Source organism: Cygnus olor, chromosome 2 (genome assembly GCF_009769625.2).
Source record: "Cygnus olor isolate bCygOlo1 chromosome 2, bCygOlo1.pri.v2, whole genome shotgun sequence".
Lineage (NCBI taxonomy): Eukaryota > Metazoa > Chordata > Aves > Anseriformes > Anatidae > Cygnus > Cygnus olor.
In genome coordinates, this window is record NC_049170.1 from 33601978 (window position 1) to 33608397 (window position 6420).

The following is a 6420-nucleotide window of genomic DNA, read 5'->3' on the forward strand; positions in this document are numbered from 1 at the left end:
AGTATGGGTTCCTGCATTTTTTTCATTCTAGCTACTGTTGTTATAGTATCAAAGAAACAGAAGCTCTTAACTTAAATGACCTCTTTTAGCTTGATATCAAATGTTTTCATACCAATTTCTGACAATGACTGAGCTTTCTTATCTGCAAAAATAAATTCAAGCCCTGGTGGCTTGCTCCTTGTAAGCAGTAACATCTGCAGAGAAGTTAGATCTGATGTTGACTTTGATCTAGTCTCTCAAGACAGCTTAACAAGTCTCTTGATGCCTAGGGGTCTTTGATTCCAAATATTAATCTTTATTTGGATTTATTTCTGGCCACTTGCATCTGAGGTTTCCCCACAGAGCCCCTCTAATACATGTCAGCTACAGAATTCAGTTGCCGCTGTTCACGACACTTCCTGCTGGTATCACCGGCTGCCTTTAACTCTTGGTAGACTTATTTATTACGTGAATAAATTATCTAATGCAACATCTTTGATGGTTTTACCAGTCTACTGTGGCATAAACTTAAATAGATACCAAGTTCATTTTAAGGATCTTGTTTTCATAAGTACTTCACCTTTGGTTTTGTGTTTTTATGTCTTTGGACACACTACAGTTTGGATCACTATACTAATCTTCACTATCTTCCAGCTACTGTGACAGTGGGATTCAGCTGTAATTACTTCTTAAAACAGATCCCATTTGTTACTTAAGACTAAATCTGTAGTGCACCAGCAAAGCTACCTACTGCTTAAAGCAGTCATTTGTGGTAACACGAATTTGGTTCTCAGCTACATCCTTCTGTGACATTTGAGCCACTAATCCTGGGTAGACGAAATAATCTATTACTACTAGCTTACTTCCATTTGCATCCTTTTTTTGTGCACTTCTTCTTTTACAGGGGTCAGTCTTCTACCACCAAATGTACTGAGACTTACATCCAGATAAAAATGCAGTCTGTGTCTCATGTTCTCAGTTTTCTCATCTAAGAAATTTAATTAAAGCAAAACTGTATCATATCGAGGAGTCACAATTAATATATATATATATTTGAGAATACAGAATTTGCTTTTTTTGTTTTGTTTTCTATTAAAGGTCAGGAGTGGAAGCTCCATCTCACATTTCTCCCATACACCTACTGTACTTGTGGACTAGGCATATTAATTGATTTTGTCAAACAAGAACCAGTATAGTTATTGACACTTTGCTCGTGCAGCATTTTCCACGCTTATTAATACCAGATTGTGCACAACAGGGTCACACTGGTAGCATATACAACATCTGGATCACATGTAAGTATGAACTACAATTTATGCAGAGCACAGGCTATCCTCTTTACTCTTATGTGTATTATAGGCATGTTAACTACTATCCTAGATTGAACTGCATCCCAGTTTCTCATCCTCCAGTACCTTGTAAGCTGCCAGCCCTGTTTCACTGCAGGGAATATGGGAGAAGGAGCATCCTATTGTCTTTGAAGTACTTAACAGCTTTAAAAAGTTCATATAAAACACTACAGAACTATCACCACACCCATCACCACAGCCTCTGCATTTTTGTAGTCTTTGCAAGCAACTGAGCAGGAAGCATGTGACTGGGCACGGCAGTGGTGCTTCAGTGGCAGTTCAGATGCACGCAGACTTCCTGAGCCAGAAGCGTTGTTTCCTGCACACAACACACCACAAAAAACTAGACAGCGAAGTCAGAGTTACATCAGGTACAACCCTCTGTAGAGTCAGATATTGTCACTGATGACAAAGACAAGATCCCTCTGAGTGTCATGTCTGGCTCTGTGAGAAGAGTTCTGCAAACATAGGTGGGGTGGTTCAGCACTGAAATGAGATTTTTAGAATGGGAAGTACAATATTAATGGTAGATTTGTGACAAATTCAGCCCTTATTTGGTGAGGTAATGACTAGTATAAGTGTCTTGTTGAACATGTAGAGGAGGATGACTTAGTCACGTGGCAACCCAGGGCATACTTCCACAGCACTAGTGCTCTGGCAGCATGTTGGGATTGGAAAATCAACAGCAAGCAGGATTATTTTGGAAATAAAAACAATCATTTTGATAAGTGACAGCAGACTTCTCTTGGATACTTTCTCAGCAGCTTTCTCAACTACTCAGGGTCACTGAAGGGAAAAAAATATACTCTCTGTATATTCAGCTCTCCATGCTCTGGATCAAAAGGAAAGAGTAACAGTGGTGCAAACTGTTGTAAACTGTGGAAGACAAAACCAGTGTTGGGTGGTTTAGCAAGGTGTGTGATGCTTGGGTGTCCCACAGCTCTCTCCTGGCCATGCCAACTGAAGCAGGCTGCCATTCCCCACATTTGCAGCACACTGAGATCGACAGACTGTCAAGAGCCACTGGTGACTGTGCCTGTAACCCAACGTCCCAGCTCTTCAGTTCATTCATTGGCAATCTCCACTGAGGCCTTTTCTATTACTGCCTCAGCTGCTGTCGAACGGTAGTTGGATGTGTGTTTGTCCAGCTCAAAGAAAAGTCACAGTCTTCTGTCAGACTTCATTCTAACCACTGCTTCCCCATAACTTTTTTATTATATTTATTTTTAATTAACAGTAAAAATTCTCCCTGGTTGGACAAGTAACTGTCTCAAAATTGTGAGGATGTACATCCCAGGGATTTTCCTTCCTATGTAATTTAGCACTGATGATGGTAGGTCACACACACAGCAACAGGGGCTCTCTGGCTTGGAAGAAAAAAGATGTCTGCAGAGATTAGATCTGTCAGAAGTTAGGGACAGGAGATGACAAGCCAAGGACTCTCAATAATAACGATAAGTAGGGCCCATAGCTCACCAAGCTCAAACAGACTTTGAGTAAGGCTTTGTTTCAGTTTTCAAACTTGCAATAGCTCAGCATACAAAAGTGCACAGCAGAAAGTGATCACCCTCTTAAACTATGCATGTCACTTTTGTGCTGGATAATGTGTTTCTGGGTGGTGAAAAAGCACATCTTTGACTAAGCCAGGGGAAGCCCATCAGTGGCTGTCCCGAAACTAATGTGCATGTCGAGTCCTCGGATTTGCTGGATAGCAGCTGTGACCTGTTGCTGTGACAAGGAATGAAGTCCGATGTCTTGAGTAACGTCACGTAGATTCTACTTTTCTATCCAAACCTAAAGTTCACTTGTACAACGTGTGACACAATGCCACTCAATGGCCAGGGCTGACATGTCAGAAGGGTGGAGAGTGCATGGGCCCTGTCTAGATTGACATTATTGCATAATTTCTGCTTAGAATAAATAAAGGATTGATTCAGATTCTCAGACTGAATTATTTTCTCATAATTACCACCACATCATTATGACATGACAAAATCCTAGGCAAACATCAGGTAAGAATAAGGTGCAATGGGTACAGATGTGGTAGAAGGAAGGAGCGCCTCATGTTTCAAGCTTGGATGTGTTAGGGCCATGGCAGTCAGAACTGGAGCATTCATTTTTACCATTGGGTTTCCTGGAGGCAGGATTCTTAACCCAATGCTGTGCTGCTTGAGGTCCCTCAGGCTGATACATTTGCAAAGACATGACACAACAGAAGAATTCATTCCTTGACTTCCCACGGTGTTTTTGATAGAAGTTTTCCACAGACTCCAAGCAGGTCAAATACCTCTGAGTTGGTCCACTTGGGATCACATGGAGCAAAGCCTAGGGAGTATGCTTGCCAAGCACATGATTTCCACTGTGGCTCCGGTCCAGGCTCTGTCTGATCAGTAACAATATGTCGTCACTGAATTCTTCGAAGCTGTTGTTGTTGGAGCCAAGACAGCTTACAACAAAACACTGGATTCCAGGAAAGGCCCAAATAAAAGAGGAAAAATATGCACCCAAACCTGCATATACACAAGAAAAGTAATTTCCTGGAAACATTTGGCTTCTCTAACAGAACAGCATCAAGAGGAGAAAGGGAGCATGAAGGAATTGGCAAAAGAGCCTTCGGGCTGTCCGAAGAAGTTTCATTCAGAAATGCAGATATCTGACACCTGATCTTGCACAATCCTGCCAGATTAAAATTATTCCCTCTTTTATTTATACATTCTCACCACCAACACCCACCTTAAATCAAATAGAGTGGTTTTATACTAGTCCAGCATCTTGTGTCTAAGGGGTACAGCATTATTAATCTAACACCAGCTGCACTACCACCTGATTTACAGTTTTGTGAAGCCATCGTCTCATTACTCTCTCCACTGTTTACAGCCACTGTCCGTCCAAATGCAACCTATGTAAGTGCTGGCAGATAGTAGAGAGGTTAACCAATGAAACTGGAGCATGCAGCCAGCTGTCTCTCCCTCCCCCTTCACGCCCCCCTCTTTTTTTTTTTCTTTCTAAGATGTTTAGGCGTTACTCTGTTCAGCATTACAAGCCTTGCTGTGTTCAGTACAGAAACGCCTAATAACATTTAAAAATCTAAGTCAGTGTGCTAGGTAAAAAATCAATGGACACTAAGGTATAGCTGAGAGAGCAAGCCAAAAGTGACATAAAAGAAGATATAATTTGGGATAAAAAAAAAAAAAAAAAAAAAAAAAAAAAAAAGGAAGGAAGGGAAAGGAAAGGAAAGGAAAGGAAAGGAAAGGAAAGGAAAGGAAAGGAAAGGAAAGGAAAGGAAAGGAAAGGAAAGGAAAGGAAAGGAAAGGAAAGGAAAGGAAAGGAAAGGAAAGGAAAGGAAAGGAAAGGAAAGGAAAGGAAAGGAAAGGAAAGGAAAGGAAAGGAAAGGAAAGGGGAAAAAAATGCAAAAGGAAAGGAAGGAGAAAAAAATAATGGGAAAAGCAAGATTCGGGGAAGTAAGTATAAAGAGGAAAAAGTTGGAGAAAGTGAAGAAAATGAAATCAGGGTACTAAGGAAAGTCATCAAAAGATTAGAAAAATAGAAACAAAATTTAAAATTGATAAACACAAGAGACAGAAAACAGCACATATGAACACAGAGAAGGCATAATTAAAAATATTAAAACAAAGAGATAAATAAACCTTTACTGATTAAATAAAACTCACTAAGAGATGCCAAGCACCATATGAATTTTATTAGTTTGGGCCCTAATGCAAACTAGCCCCCTCATCTGATATTACGTCTGAGCTAAGTCTTGCCAGAAACCTCACCCTTCGGTGGGTCTCTGCTGATCCATGAGTTTCCAAGCTGTGCTTTGTTTCTGGGTGTCAACATACTTTTAAAGTTTTAATCCTTAAAGAAGGTTGTGATGAACACTTTTTGATTAATTTTTCCCTATTTCTGATAGTTTTCTTTCACCTATCCCAACAGCAGATGGGACGCCTGTGTCAACGGATATACATCATTGGATCTAATCTTCTTCTGTTAAAACCAACAGGTGACTTCTGCTGACTTCTGTGAGAACCTGCAGAGAGCAACCAGTATGAGGGTGTGCAGGGTAAGCAGTGGTTCATGCGGGAACAATGCTGAAAGTGGTATGCTCAGAACACTTAAGTTGGTAGAAAGAATCTCAACTGGAGTGACATTTGAAATTTGGGAAACAGTAGGTGGTACAGGAGTGGAACTGTAGATGGCAAAGATATATAAAAACCATGATGCCCCTACTGAAACCACCTACACCACCAATATCTTTTATCTGTCATTTCTATCACACATAGTTGAGACAGCTTGCACTCTTTGCACCCTAGGGCCAGATTTTCAAAAGGACTGTACCTACGCATGAAAATGGGAATCCAGTAAAAGTTTAAAAGCTTCAGTAGGACTTAAAACACCTGTCCCTCACTATTAAAAAAAAAAAAATAGTAGCCTTGCTAACCTATTTGCCCAATCTTCATGCAACCTCTCATTTCATGAGGTGCTTGGCATTTGGGGTCCTCAGGGTCCTGCGTGTGTGGCCAGGCTGTGACGCCATGACCATCCTCCATGGGCCAGGAGCTCAGCCCTATAGCCCTATGCCCTTGAGCCTGCTGGAGCTACACTGCCAAGGGGCTGTGCCCAGCCCTCTCCCTGCTGTCCTCCTCACCAGCTTGAGGGGCCCAGAAGAGCCAGATGCACACTGCCAGTGACCTCAGCCCCACGTCTATGGCAGAGAAGGCCCTGCTTCCACTCTCTGGTTACTACCTGATTCTGTCAGCTTGTGCTGTGTGATGACCACTAACCATCAGCAGATTCTGTCACCGCCCTGGCTCTGCTCAGACATGGGGGACTGTACCCAAATGGGGGGGCACCACCCCACAAGAACTGGGGTCATCACCTTGGCCCCTCAGCTCCCTCCTGGGGAAGACCCGCTCTTTCTGCTCCCTGACACTGCCTAGGAGAAGGCACTGAGATTGAGCTGAGCTGTAGGCTGTGAGATATTACTACTTGCTCATCTGAACACAGATAAGCCAGCGTTTATAAGGCCCTTTCCTGATGCATCAACATGTGATCTGCATGCTCATGGCACATACAACACCTATTAACAGCC